This window comes from Hyaena hyaena, unplaced genomic scaffold (assembly GCF_003009895.1).
Source record: "Hyaena hyaena isolate Hyena2069 unplaced genomic scaffold, ASM300989v1 scaffold_258, whole genome shotgun sequence".
Classification (NCBI taxonomy): Eukaryota; Metazoa; Chordata; class Mammalia; order Carnivora; family Hyaenidae; genus Hyaena; species Hyaena hyaena.
Genome location: NW_024080891.1, coordinates 12,683 through 28,315, shown reverse-complemented (window position 1 = coordinate 28,315; position 15,633 = coordinate 12,683). Strand labels below are relative to the sequence as shown.

At 51.5% G+C, this 15,633-nt stretch overlaps 1 long non-coding RNA gene across 2 annotated transcripts; it reads right to left on the bottom strand.

The window, feature by feature from the left end:
- Positions 1-969: 969 nt before the first annotated feature.
- LOC120240709 lies at positions 970-5,535 on the bottom strand. Of its 2 annotated transcripts, none has more exons than XR_005530704.1 (3): positions 4,966-5,535; positions 2,053-2,247; positions 970-1,655 (listed from the first exon to the last, which is right to left on the bottom strand). It is a non-coding gene; the product is annotated as an uncharacterized LOC120240709 (long non-coding RNA). The 2 variants fall into 2 exon arrangements; XR_005530703.1 differs by having other exon boundaries at positions 970-1,659; positions 4,966-5,534.
- Between the last annotated feature and the right edge of the window lie 10,098 nt (positions 5,536-15,633).

Here is a 15,633-nt window from a genome sequence, read left to right as displayed (position 1 = left end):
TGAAAGGCCACTACTCAAGAGACAATGTCCACTGGAAAGGAAAACAAGCTTTACTCTGGAGGCCGGCCACCCGGGGCGAAGGCTGACTCTCGTCCAAAGGCCAGCTCCCGGGTTTCTGCCCGGCCCAGAGATTTTTAAAGGGGTTGAATCAGTTAAGGGAGTGCAGCGGTCAGTGACATGTCTTGACTACGTGCAGATAATGACGTCAGCTATGGAGTTACCTCCTGCTCTGAGGCTGTGCGAGGTCTAGTTCCCTGGTGCCTGGGGCGGGGGAGGGGGAGGTTGGACAGGTTGTGCAAGGAGGTCTGGTTCCTCGTACCCAAGGGCTGTGCTGAGTGCTCTGTTCTTGCCGCCAGGGATCTAAGTCTACAGATGTGCAAAGGGAGGTCGGCAAGGTCATGTGCATGACCTCAAAAAAGAAAAACATTTTTTGCTAACAGATCACTGGGCTGATCCGAAGGCCAACGTGGATTCGAGCCGACCTGCTGGGCTGGGGGCCTGGGGTTGTTTCGGTCCTCAGTCCCCAAGGCCAGCGATCTGCAATTCCCAAAGAAAGCGAATGAGTTCTGTTACAGATCCAGGGCCTTAAGTCAGCGAGCAAGGGGTGTGTTCCCTTGAAGCAAGTGAACCCTTAAGGGCCGCCACAGGGCTGCTAGAAATCCCCACGTCAGTCTCCCCATTCCGTAACCACGGGATTTGGGGTGACGGTCTGTCTTCTGTAGCTGCTTCCTGCTGACCGGATGACGCAGGGATCTGGGAGTGGAAGACTGTGACGGAGTGGGAGGGTCACATTTCCTGCTCTGAGGGGGACAGTGAGGACACCTCCAAGCCACTACCCATGGCACGAACTCCTGCTTGACAGATGGAAAAAGTCCCACCCCAACCAAGGAGAAGGGGAACGAGAAACACAGCCATGCTTAACAGGGTACGTTTCCTTTCGGAAGGAATTGAATGCAACCAGCTGCTATATGAATTTAGAGCATCTACAGCTGTGCTACGTTTATGTGAATTTTTCATGACTTCTGTTACATCTTTCAGATAATTTGGAACATAGATGGCGCTCTGTTTTAATGAGAGTATTACAATGTGCCCCCTTCAGAGACAGTCAGGATACCAAGGGCCATTTGGTTTTGGAGAGCCACCTTCCAAATTCGGGGGTGACTCTGTCAGATTTGGTTAAACGTGACTGCTGTATGTTTGTAATTTTACATAATGGAGGCAGTTCCGGGGACGAAGATGGCTAAGAGATAAAACCACCACGAAGCCCTCTCTGTTTGATGTCCACCCTTAACAATACCCCAATTATGAGGAATCTCTGGCAAGTGGAAGACGATGTCTGGGCATATGGGCATCCCCAAGGGCATCATCCAGTCCAACCATAAGGAAAGTGGGACCATCCGCAATTTCCACAAATCCCTTGTTAACCCAGTGGAGTGAGGTACACTCTGGCTTTTAAGTGATTTTGTCATCGTGGCCACATCGATGGTCGAGGCGATAGTTGAGTTACACAGTTGTCGGGAGGCCATCCTATCGTTCACCTGGTCAAGCCATCACATGCCCGTGGGGGCTGTCGTCGTCCCCACAGAGCAACCCGCGCAAAGACTGTCTGTATGTGAGCTACGGCGGCCACTTCTCTGAAGTCTACCTCAAGTTGTCTAGCTTCGGGAAACCAGCATTCAAAGAGAGTTAATCTAACCAAGAATTTCACATCCACGGAAGTGTGTGATTAAAACATGATAATAATCACCCTCATTTCCAAAGATAGCCAAATTAAGATAAATTCATTTGAAAAGTCCAATTTTAACAGACGTGGCTTAATTATCTATATAAGCTCAGCAAGGACAGTGGCTAACCCTATAGATTCTTTAAAACTTGTTTTGCTGGAATCTCCAGATTGAACTTTTACTAGATTCTTGAGGCCAAAAGCCCAAGCCAAATATTTGTCATCAGACAGGCCTGCAATACCTGTAGATTTGGGCAAATCCCTGTTCTTGAGGTCCCCGAATATCCTGAGGTTTCTGCACGTGCCAGGAAGCGACATCCTTTACTCACCTGGGGAGGCTTCTGGGCGCTCTGGAAGGAAGGTATCAGGCCAACATTTCCAAGGGGCTCTATTGGCCCTTCTCTTCATAAAGTCAACCTGAGTTCCTTAAAGCTGTCTGGTCCCATCTGATTCTACGCACGCCTCTCTCAAATGCGACATTCCCGTCAAGGCCTTGATAAAGTAACCAACGTTCCCCAGGTGTCCTGTTGCAAGGAGAACAAATTCTTCTTGGACTCACGCAAGTAACTACAACCACCATGAAAGAAGAAAACTGTTCCTAAAACAGTTACAGCGTTTACCCGTACAATGTAACCCCAGGTCTATCATCATTTGGTTGACAATGCTTCCCATGTCATTTAACATATCAAATAAACAAGTTCAATGAGTCAGAAAGATTTCATTTAGAATTTGAATCTTGGGAATTTTGTTTAAAAAACAAAACACAAAGGAGGTGGTGGCAATCTGGCTATGATACCTGTCACCGCATCCATCAGCAGGGTTGATTTGGCTGAACTGGGGGACTGGCTGCGGGGGGTGGAAGGGGGTCCTCTTCCTTCCTCACCATTCCATGTGCCTCCCTCCCAAAGCTGCTCGCTCGCTCGCTCTCTCTCTCTCTCTCTCCCTCTCTCTCTCTCGGTGGAAGAAGATGATCTCTCTTCCCCGAGGGAGGAGGACCTTTCTTTGGCCGAGGGTATACTAGCTGCGCTCCCCTGTTCTAACCTCCAAATACACACTCAAGGTCCATTTGTAGGAGAACGTAGGGTGACCCAGCTTCCAGGACTGCAGACACATTCAGAGTGGCAGCCTGCCTTTCTTTAAATAAATGAGTAAAACCTCAGAAAGTTATAAAGCGCATGCCTATGTAGGATTGCAGATCGTTGCAAACCTTATTACTTAATGCCTTGTTTAACCAAAGTAGCAAAAGAGATTCCAAAGGCAAATACGTAGTGTTATATAGTTGTTCGTAAAACTTATCTCCTTGAGGGGTGTCTGGGGGGCTCAGTCGGTTAAGCGTCCAACTCTTGATTTCGGTTCAGGTCATGATCTCACAGTTCGTGGGATGGAGCCCCGCGTCGGGCTCTGTGCTGACAGCACAGGGTCAGCTTGGGATTGTCTCTCTCCCTCTCCCTCTGCCCCTCCTACGCACGCTCTCTAAATAAATAAATAAATACGTCAATAAATAAATACATCAATAAATGTACTAAGAAAAACCCCTTAGCTCCTTTAATGCTGAGAACTTTTAGTTCTCTTTAGTAACCAAAAATCCAATAAAGATAAACATAGAAACTTTGGTTTTCCAGGCAAGGAAAAGGGAAAAGCTTTGTTTACAATTTCTTACCAAGTGCAAATCAACAGTCCAAGATCGCTTTGTCTTTTGGACAGAGAGAAAAGCTGAATTTTAATTCCCTACCTACCAGTGGACTTTTAAAAGCCATTTGTTTCCATCTTAGTCCTGACCACACGTAAAATTCTTTTCTAAGGCTTTCCCTTTAAAAGATTTCTACAACTTTCTTTTGCATTCAGATTTTGTTCTAAGCCTTCTCCCTAAATAACCGGTCTCATTTTAGGACAAAATTACTTCCTTTTACCTCAACAAAAATGTACTCTCATTTCTTATTCCTTTCTTACATATCTCCTATTTTCTTATCATTTCCACCAGGCTTCACTACACTCATCAGAATTTTAATTCTTGGAAACCTTAGTCTCCAGTGAAAACTAAGTAGTAACCAGTTGTGGCGTGTCTGTTATACCAGGATTCTTTAGTTGGCAAATTTATGAATATGTTTCATAGTTTTTAGGAAGATGCATTTTTCATAGTATGATCTTTCAGAGAGGCCCCAAGCATCTTTCGTTTCTCTGCAATAAGAAGTCAAAAGCAGATAATTCTTATGTTTAATCATTGTTTCAGTATTTTAAAGACTTAGCTATCCAGTGAATTCAACCCAATTTATAATTCAGAAAAATTTCCAAGTTTCAGGTTGCCAAAGATTGTGAAAACTATTTTAACAAGTACCCAGGAGAACTTTATGAGACAGACACAACTGACCATCATTTTAAGCCACCTTTTGCTGACAAATCGCAATAGAAATAACGTGAGCTTATTTGACTTTTAGTAATCCTTGGTAGGATAAAGGTTTTTTATCCAATGCCAATAACTCTAAGGGCATGTCTATTTCAGTGAAACTAACAACCTTGAATTAGCTTTACTATCAAATATGTTGCACCTCATCCCTTACAAAGTCAGTCCATTTGTTCCCACTGTCAATTGTATTTGGGGCACCTGTGGGGAGAGCTGGTGGTTTCAGTCTGGGGGAGCCCCTGGGACCCTTCGTGCTGACGTGGGAGGTGCCTCAGTTTGAACCTTACAAGGAAGTGGCCCAACAGCTTGCGGGCTCTCTGCTCCTCGACAGTGAGAGTGGGAGGGTCAGGAGCAGACCGACTACTGGTCCATATTCTCTGTTTCCTGTGTCTCTTCCTGCAAAACAGGCTTTTCCTCCGATTGCTTTCCAGCTCTCTGCACCGTTTCTTTGACATATGTCCTAACAGACTTTCTTTGGGAACCAAAAGTGTATCCCCATCTTCCTGGGCAAAGCTCAGAACGAACACAGAGGACCCAGAATTGTGACCTGATGCAGCTGTTAGCATTTGCCCTCCCCCCAAAGTTGGGGTGGGGGTGTTTCACCCATGGATGTACATAGGCCAGGTAGTGTTATGGTAAAAAGTGGTCATCGTTTTCTTAGTCCCGGGCTTTGGGTTGTATTCTTTCCCTTTGTTCAAAATATGGCCCGATGGGCTGTTTGGTGGGACAGAGACACAGCTCCCATTGTACACAGACTTACCACAACACACAACACCGCCCACACACACCAAAACAGGTCTGCTCCAAATCCCAAGTATGGCCGCTCCTCCGACCGACTTACCTGGTCCAGAAGCAGCCTCCCCAAAGGCTCCTTTCCTGTCCCTCCAATTGAAAGGCGACACTGGCAGTTGGTGTCCGCTTGGGACGAGCAGGGAGTTTCCTCGAGACAAACACAGCTGAGGGGCCGGTCCCTCCAGGCTCCCTTCCAAGGCCAACGAAGCCCCGGCTTGTCTCCTGTGACCGTCACAGCATCACAGCGACTAGCCTGGAAGCAAAGAGTGTGCCCTGGCTTGCGGCCGGGCCTTCTGCCTCCTCTGCACAGGCCCCAGCCTGCTCGCCCTGCAGCCTGCCTCGCCCACTTTGTCACCGAAGCCCATGTCCCGCTGCCTGTCGCTCCAACAGCCGCTACTCGAGACAGTGTCAACTGGAAAGGGAAACAAGCTTTACTCCGGAGGCCGGCCACCCGGGGAGAAGGCTGACTCTCGTCCAAAGACCAGCTCCCAGGTTTCTGCCCGGCCCAGAGATTTTTAAAGGGGTTGAATCAGTTAAGGGACTGCAGCGGTCAGTGACATGTCTTGACTACGTGCAGATAATGACGTCAGCTATGGAGTTACCTCCTGCTCCTAGGCTGTGCGAGGTCTAGTTCCTTGGTGCCTGGGGTGGCGGGGTGAGGGTGGGGGGTGCAGGAGAGGGGGAGGTTGGGCGGGTTGTGCAAGGAGGTCTAGTTCCTCGGCGCCCAAGGGCTGTGCTGAGTGCTCTGTTCTTGCCGCCAGGGATCTAAGTCTACAGATGCCCAAAGCGGGGTCAGCAAAGTCATGGGCAGAAAACAAAGAAAAACATTTTTTGCTAACAGATCACTGGGCTGATCAGAAAGCTGAGGGGGCTTCCAACAGACCTGCTGGCCTCTGAAGCCTGGGGATGTTTTGGTCCTTCCTTTCCCCAAGGCAAATCTCACAGACAGTGAATGAGCTTTGTTACAGCTCAAGGGCCCTAAGTCAGCAAGCAAGGAGCGTGCTCCTTGAGGCAAGTTAACCTTCAGGGCCAGCTGCAAGGTTGCTAAAGGAGGTCAGCAGCTACTCTCACAAGAGACAGAGGCCCTGAGTTATTCTGCCACAACCCTCATCCACCCAGCTCTAAGGGGCCCCAGCCAGGACAGAGCGCTGACCCGATGAAAGAAAAATAAAGCAGCTCAGGAGGGTATCCCTTCACTGATTATGCAACTCCAAGCCCCCTTCCCTCCATCCGTAAAGCCCATGGCACATCCACGTGGCTGTAGTCAGGAGCAGGCCTGCTGAGGTTCAAATCTCAGCTCCCAGCCTTACTGCTGGGTGACAGTGGGCAGTCAATCAGCCTTTCTGGGCCTCGGTTTTAAAGTAACATCTATGTCTCAAAGATGTCAGGGTAATTACATGGGTTCATATATATATATGTACAGTGTTTGGTGTCAAAGAAGAAATCATTCTGCCACTTGTTAAAAAACGGTGAAGAAGACTATTTAGGACTATGCATTAGTTGCCCAAACTGTCAACAACAGCAAGAGAGATCAAGGTCAGTGCCAAACAGAACAAAGATGACTGGGGTCACAGCAGCGGGGCAGAGTGGGGCTCAGTGCGTGGAGAATCACCGCAGAGACGTCACGGGGTAATCAGGCATTGAGGGTGGGGAACCTTGCCAAATGCAGCAGGGTTATTGCCAAACTGGGGCTGGGCTGGCCAAGGGCGAGGCCAAGGATGAGGCCCAAGGATGAGGCCCAAGGATGGAGCCCAAGGATGAGGCCCAAGGATGAAGCCCAAGAATAAGGCCTCGTTGAAAAGAGGCTCAGAGGACCCCATCTCAAGTCCAGTCAAGAGGAAAGCCCACCATTGGAAAGAAAGTCTGGTAGATACTAAACACTTCATGAACCTTAGTAGTTATTGTCACATTTCAAAAACAGAACAGAATACTTCTAAAATCAATGTGTCAAAGAAGAAATACAAAGGGTCACCACACGACCATAAATAAAAAGTTCAACTTTACTATTAATCAAAGAGATCCAACAAGGTATCTTTATATATATATATATATATATATATAAAGATTCATTCCAGTGATTCATCTCTACATCCAACACCCAGCGCTCCTTCCAACAAGAGTCTTCCTTAATGACCCTCATGTTAATTTTCTTTGAATTTTGTTAATGTTTATTTGTTTTTGAAGGAGAGACAGAGCGTGAGCAGGGGAGGGGCAGAGAGAGAGGGAGACACAGAATCCGAAGCAGCTCCAGGCTCCAAGCTGTCAGCACAGAGCCCGACGCGGGGCTTGAACTCATAAACCGTGAGATCATGACCCGAGCCGAAGTCAGATGCTTAACCAACTGAGGCACCCAGGCACCCCGTCCCTCCTGTTAATTTTTAATAGCTCTCTTTGTATATGCGCATGTGCTAAAGGGAAATACATGAAGATGAGAGAAGAGCTCATCCCCAAATAGTAAAATCATGAATGATTTTTATTTCCTAATTTACACTTGTCCGTATCTCCTAGGTTTTTTATAAATAGGAAAACCCAGTTACTAAAAAAGAACAAAATCTCATCATTCTACTTTGACATTCAGCAGAAGCAAGCGCTGTAAGTCAATGGTTCCCTCCTAAGGGTCAAATATCCTGGAAAACGTTCCAGGTTCACCGCGTCCCTTTCGCTGGTGTTGTACCACATTCTGATACCTTGTCACCTAAGATACAGGCTGTTTTTGCCCTTGATCTGGTGTTTTCATTGGCAAGCAGTGAGACAAAGCAGATGAAAATGTTGAATACTGTTAACCTGGAAGCCAAATGTGGGCACTTGTGGTTCAAAGAACAATCCTCACTGTGCTCTGAACACAGGTGCAGCACTTGTGGGGGGCCTAGTCTCAGTTGCAGGGACAGGGCCCCATGGACAGAGGTAGGGGACGGCCCCCTGCGGTGCTTCCTCAGGAGGGTGGAAGGCATAGAAATCCACAGGCTTCGCTACCAGCTCTGCCACCTAATAGCTTTGTACACGTGTATGGGTGACTTCTGAAACCTACCCGCCCCGTACTGCCCCCATAGGGGTTCCTGAAAGACCTGCCCGACCCCCGCACATCTCTTCTGGGCTCATGGCTCAATAACACCCCAGTTTCCTTGTGGGCTGACCCCCTGCATGACCGCTGGCCCCCCAGACTTGAGCGGCTGGCCTATCCTTCTCCAAGTATTTGTTTGCTCAGACTCAGCTTCGCAGTGGTGCCGACCCAGCTACCCGATCTGACCTGCAGCCTGCCGCCCCTCCCCCCCAACACCCAGTGGAGCCAGTCCACCTGCCTTCTTTCTCCCACCTTCTCACACACCACGCCAGCTTCCTCGGTACTCACCCTCCCCCCCCACGAGGACCCACGCCCTGCGGGGAGGGGAGGTCTCAGACCAGTGCCCGCCCATGCTGGGCATGCGGTGGGTGGATGACCACGGTCACATGCTCCATGGCCGTGCACATAGGGTGCCCGGCACAGAGGGGTGCTCCACGTCCCTGAGCTGTAGGGGCAGCCAGCAGTCACCCTACCCTTCTCTGCTCAGCTTCCCCATTCCCCTCCCCCACCAGCGTGTGAGGTCAAGCCACATGTCCTCAAGCCCTGACAGATCCCCGTTGAGTTCCCGCAGCCCGCCCGCCCGCCTCCCTCCCATCCTTCTCACATCCCCCCACCCCCGCCTTCTCAGGACTCTCCTTTTTGCTCGAGTGGGAGCAGAGTTGGCTCCCATTTCTAGAAACCAGAGAACCGTAAAACTAGATTCTGCTTCTTCCTGTTTCTCTACCTCAATGCCTTTAGGGGTGATGAAAACCAAGGTGAGGAAATCCTGTCTTTAACTTACTAAGTGGACTGAGCCCCCTCGATGTGCTGGGGAGTGGTTCCTGCTCAATTACACCTGAAGGGTCACTTCCTAGAACTGAACATACACATGGCGCTGTCAGGCTCTGCCGACCGCGGAAGCCGTCAAGAGGCAAACAAGCTTCGGATTAAAGGTATCAGAAGCCCTGGCGTGGGAATGCTAATGACCAGCAGGAGCCGATGCCAAAGAGACAATGTCAAAAATCCCCCCGCCCTTCCCAGCACCCGTGGCACCCCCACTTAGAGTCTTGTTAGCCAAAGGACGTCACCTTGTTTGCGCATTTCTGGTTGCTACTGGCGCACCCGTGAACGGATATTTGAGCAAGCAGCTCTCCTGGGGTGATGCTGGGAAATCACCAGACGATCGTCTTGTCTGACCGCCTGACACCCCGGGAAAGATGAGTATGAAAGGTGATGGCAGAGTAAACAGGGCAACGCTTCCATCATGAGCTGGATCGGTACAACCTCGAGGAGGCGATGACCGCAGCCCCACTCAGGACTCTAACAGGTGAGAGGGGCAGTCGGAACAGGCGGGCCGCTGGATGGTGGTTTCGTCCGATTCTCCTGAAGCCTCTGCCTCGGCGTCCCACCTGCATGTAGATTTCTCCACGCGCGGGGATAGCAGCGCGTCAGTCCCCTCTGTGGGCAAGAACAGCTCCAGCTCGGGCAGAATACAGCCTGAGCCGGGGGGGGGGGGGGGGGGGGGGGGGGGGGGGGGGGGGGGGGCGAGGGGAGGCAGGTGTGGGTGGAGGGGAGGCTCCAGCAAGGCGAAGGTGATTTCTGCTTTCGTTGGCCCACGCACACCTGCCAGCAGGGAGGGCTGCTGGGGGCTGTAAGTCTGGAGTTTGCTCAGGAAGTAGCCGCAGATGACAATGTCCTGAAGGGAGGGCTGGGACGGCCCTCAGGTGCGGAGCCACACCCCTGTGCAGGACAGACACCCAGCACCGGCTCCTGGAATCACCAGGAAGACCCACTTTCTACAGTATGAGCTAAATATGAGTGACCGTATGAATACATGAGATTACAGGAGTGAAAAAGATCAAACGGGCTTCAAATCTTAGTTTGGGAGGAGTCAGTGACAACTCTCTCAGTCCTTCCACTCGCGGAAAATCAGGAGGGACTGGTCCAAACTGCTTCATCTCTAGAATTAAGTATCAATTATTTATTATTTGACAGAGAGAGGGGGAGAGAGAGAAAGAGAGAGAGAGAAAGAATCTTAAGCAGGCTCCATGCTCAGCACAGCACCCAATGCCAGGCTCCATCTCATCACCCAAAGATCATGACCTGAGTCGAAATCAAGATTCAGACGCTTAACCGAGCCCCCAGGCGCCCCAGAATTAAGTATCAATTTAAAGATGAACCACTTCTGTATTCAAATCCTAACATATTTAGGTCCAGATGCATAATGCCTGACGTGCTTCTGTTTAAATCTTATTTCTTTTTTTTTTTTTTAATGTTTTATTTATTTCTAGGAGAGAGAGAGAGAGACAGCGTGAGCAGGGGAGGGTCAGAGAGAGAGGGTGTCACAGACCGAAACAGGCTCCAGGCTCCGAGCTGGCAGTCAGCACAGAGCCCGACGCGGGGCTCGAACCCACGAACTGCGAGATCATGACCTAAGCGAAAGTCGGACGCTTAACCGACTAAGCCACCCAGGCGCCCCTGTTTAAATCTTTGCTTGCTTACAGAAGCCCAGAAAAGGGGAGACAAGAGAAAATTAAACTTTTCGACCAAGATCACAGTGATGACCGGGAGCCGTCTCTTTTCCTTTGCTCCTAGGCGACCTTTGACCTTCTAAACGTGAATTTCAATGTTAAATAATAGTTTAAATGTTACTGTTATACAGCCCTGTAGTTGTTAAAATGTCACTAGAGATGTGGTACTTGCATTTATCATGATTTATAACAGTTTGCTAGCTGGTAAGCTTCTGTAAGATACGAAGCTGTTTGCGAATGGAAAGGAAATGAGTAATGACCTGTAGTCAGATTAGCTGATCCACAAATAGAACAGACTTCTTGAGAAATCAGAGGGAGCCGAGGAAGCCATGCGAGAAGTTTTCTTATTTATGTCACAGGCTCTTGTGTGTGTGGTTCCACGGTGGCTTTAAGCCGGAGGGCACCGATGTATACCATGCCCCGGGCTCAGTTTTTGGTGAGGTTTTTGTTATTTCAAGAAATTATTATTTGGCCAAGATTTAGAGAGAATTCCAAATACAGGCGATCAATTTTTCACTTCGGGTTTATCGTGCACTGAAGCTCCCCTGCCTCACTCTTTTTTTTTTTTTTAAATGTTTTATTTATCTCTAGGAGAGAGAGAGAGAGAGACAGCGTGAGCAGGGGAGGGTCAGAGAGAGAGGGAGTCACAGACTGAAACAGACTCCAGGCTCTGAGCTGGCAGTCAGCACAGAGCCCCACGCGGGGCCCGAACCCACGAACTGCGAGATCCTGACCTAAGCGAAAGTCGAAAGTCGGACGCTTAACTGACTAAGCCACCCAGGCACCCCTCCCCTGTCTCACTCTTAAAGGGGCCGGAAGAGGTTCTAAGAAGACCCTGGAAAGGGACTTGAAACTTGCAGCCGGCAGAGGAAAGATGCCCACCCCGACCAGTCTGGGTGACGGCCATCTGTTTATTTCTCCCGACAGGACATTAAAATCGACACGGGGAACGAATCTCAGTGAACCAGAGGTTCCTGGAGAATCCGGAATTTGTGGTTATGATGAAGGTGTCAGTTTGCATTTCCCTCCGTCCAGGAGTGAGAGGAGCCCCCAGGGATGGTGTGATGGCGCCCCCAGCCTGGGCGATGCTCGCTCCTGCCGATGGGTGCGGGTGGCCGGTGGGGGGTGGGGGGCAGGCAGGGTCATCCCTCACTGAGAGATGGGGCCACAAAGCCGGTACATGTCTGTGATAACACTCTGACCCCAGGTGCCACAGGGAACGCAGCCCCGGGACACGGTGCTAGGGCACCTTGTTCTCAAGGAAACAATGGGCAGGTCCACCCAGGGGCCCGGAGCTCGACAACCACAGGCGTGTCGGCCGACACCCTTGGTGACCGCTGGGGACTGGGCCTGGGGCCCCTTCTGGTCACACTGGTAAAGTCGGCGTCTTTTGCTGGGCAAGTGGGTGAGGCTTTTTTCTAATATCAGATGATTATCTTCTCAAATAAACTTTAAAAACTAATTTCCATTTGTCTTTTCTCTTAAATGCACAACGCAGAGTATAGCATCACAGCCAGCGAGGACGGGACTAAACCCAGTGATGAGTGGGTGAGGTGGGAGGAAGCCCCTCCACATTCCTCTTGGCCACCTAGCGAGGGGGCCTTGGGGCGCCGGGGACAGGGACTCCTCACTTTTTCTTTGTGTATCTGGTATTTTTGGTCACGTGTGGAATTTTATAATGAAAAAAAAAGCCCGATAAAGAAAACTTCCACTGGAAATCATTTTTGCCGGGAGCCACACCAGCCTCTTTGGATGGCAGTCACAACAAGGAAGTGACAATGTTTGCAGCTCCTGCCATGAGAAATGAAAACTGGGGTCTCCTTCTGCTACTAGTGGCTCATGTTGGATATAAGCCTGTTGGTGTTGACCGGGCCTCCCAATATCCACATCAGACCCATATTCTGAACACAGATACCTCCTAAGGAAAAGCATATTCCTGCCTTTACAAAAGAGACTTTAGATGAAAGCTCTGTGGGCGATTGTCAAAAGGCTCTTCCTATGGGCCTTGCAGATCAGAGACTTAGGGGGTTAAGAACACAAGAGTTACAACTGAGCCTGGCCCTGCGACCAACGGCCTATTTTGGGGTTAAGAGCAAAACATAGTTACCACGTAGATCTTTGCTAATCGGTGAAACATAACAGTCCCTTCCTCAAGGCCTACTTTCCACAAACACCCTCTCTTACACTGGCCGCTGGGATGAGGATGGATAATAGTAGCTAAAACATAACCCAGGGGCAGAAGACTGACCCTTTCAGGGCCCCCAGGTTAGTCTCCACAAGCAAACCAATTCAGAAACATTCATCCTCTCGAGAGCCAGACAAAACACTCCTAACTTATCTACATACAATTTGACCTATATGTTATCCTGTTTTTCACTAAGAACATTCTGTTATTTCCTTGGTCGGAATAATTCTACTATTGTTATCACAAAAGGCCTCCCATTGTAAGAAATTCCTTTCTATGACTTCATCTTGTTGCTGAACCTTTAAATAGAGACACAAAAACCGACAGGACAGAGATGCCTGCCTGGTGATCAGAAAGAATCTCGGGGCTCTCTCACTCTGTCTCGCCGACACCGTCCCTCCTTCAGGGACCCCTGGGCCTGTCGGAGCCGGCGCGGCCTCCGGCACATTTTCCTGTGTGACGCCCGCCGCTCAGCCCCACAGGGCAGAACTTCCCGTTTCCCTCTGCCAGGGATGGGGGGCTGTGGAGACTCTGAGGCAGCTTCCGGGCGCTTCCGGCACTACCGCGAGCAAACTTGTGCTGTGTCAACACAACCCGCTAAAAACATCTCGCTCGTCATTCGATGACCTCAAAGATCCTCGGAAGGAAGCCCGTTGACACTTCTTGAAGCACGTCTCGATGTTTCAGTGGTGTGTTTCAGCACACCTTTCCCGTCCACGCTTGCGACACTGTTCACTGGGGACTCTTGATTTCTTGACCCGCCGAGCAAGCCAACAACCTCTTCGTGCCGCAGCGGAGTCGGCGAGTCGCGTTCTGGAAGCCAGAGGAGGCTCGCTCCAGCCGGGGCTGAAGGGACAGCTCCATTGCCTGCAGTCCCACGCGGAGCCGTTAATGCCTCTATCAGAGCTAAGAAACTGGCCTATCACCCAGCGGGCAGGGCTCTGGGACACGGCGGGGCAGCGTGACTGGACGTTTCCAGAAGCCCGGCAGCGTGGAGCCCTAAGCCCGAGGCAACACCCATCACGGCAGGCGAGGACGCTGTGCAGGACGCTACTGTCCACACGTCTCCTGGAGACAGGGCCCAGAAGTCTGTCAAATGTATTTTCTAATGTATGTTTGAACAATGATGAGATGATACCGATTTCGGTTTGATTCCTTGGAAACGGGCTCTGAAGGCATTTCCTACAGAGACGGATCAGAGGCATTTCAAGCTCTGGAGAGTTGGTCCGACCTAAGGACAGGGTGGGGGTTTGAGCCCAGGAAGGTGAGGCCGGGAAGGGTGAACTGAGGGGCCCACACCGATGAACCCTCCCCCTCCCGCCCCGCCCCCCAGGCTTCCCCTCCCCCTCCCCCAGGACGGCAGACAGAACAGGGACAGTGTGACAGCCAGTGCCCCAGCCAACCTTGTTCCTTCCACTCCCATCTCCCCCGTCTGCTACCCCACCCCCTCCCAACCTCTCCAAATGCCCCCCCACCCCCAGTGGTCTTGCCTGCAGAGCCTTCTACATACCTGTGTTTCAGGGCAAAGCTAGATCTTCAAGCCAATCCCCTCCTTCACTCATGTGCGCGCGCGCGCTCTCTCTCTCTCTCAAAGGTAAATAAAAATTAAATAAATAAATAAATAAATAAATAATCTTCCAGCCACGGACAGCAAGCACGCCCACAGTGCATTCAGTGAAACGGAAGCTACAGGAATCAGGCCCCGCCCGGGCCTGCGCTAAAATCACCCCGGCCATCCCGGGGCTGCGGCTGGGGCTGGGCCAGTGCGCTTCCCCAGAGGAGGAGGGGACCCCAGACACCGTCCGCGAGCCGCCGCCGACACGTCTGCACTCCGTGGGCCTGTCCTGGTCACGGAGGAGCCTGGTTTGAAGCTGCTGTTGGCTCCAGAGCTACGCCAGTGCGGGAAGTCTGTGGGGCGGCCTGCAAGGCAGCAGGGCTCCCACTCTGGGGTCTGTGTCAGTGCAGGACACCCTGGTCACCGTGGGACACGTGGGACACAGGGGGACACAATGGGACACCAGGGGACACCGGGGATACACAATGGGACACCAGGGGACACCAGGGACACCACGGACACTGGGGGACACCAGGGGACACCGGGGGACACTGGGAGACAACAGGGGACACCGGGGGACACTGGGGGACACTGGGGGACACTATGGGACACTGGGAGACACTGGGGGACACTATGGGACACCGGGGGACACCAGGGGACACAATGGGACGCCGGGGAACACCAGGGATACATAATGGGACACCACGGACACTGGGGGACACCAGGGGACACTGGGGGACACCGGGGATACACAATGGGACACCAGGGGACACCAGGAGACACCGAGGGACACCAGGGGACACTGGGGACACCAAGGACACTGGGGTACACCAGGGACACCGAGGGACACCGGGGATACACAATGGGACACCGGGATACACCAGGGACACCACGGACACTGGGGGACACCAGGGGACACTGGGGGACATCAGGGACACCGGAGACACTGTGGGACACCAGGGACACTGGAGACACTGTGGGACACCAGGGGACACCAGGGACACTGGGGGACACTGGGGACACAGGGGGACACTGGAGACACCAAGGACACTGGGGGACACCAGGGACACCGGAGACACTGGGGGACACCAGGGGACACAGGGAACACCAGGGGACATCAGGGGACACTGGAGACACCAAGGACACTGGGGGACACCAGGGACACCGGAGACACTGGGGGACACCAGGGGACACAGGGAACACCAGGGGACATCAGGGGACACTGGAGACACCAAGGACACTGGGGGACACCAGGGACACCGGAGACACTGGGGGACACCAGGGGACACAGGGAACACCAGGGGACATCAGGGGACACTGGAGACACCAAGGACACTGGGGGACACCAGGGGACACCGGGGACACTGGGGAGGTAGAGAATTCCCATCAATGCAGGAGAGAGTCCT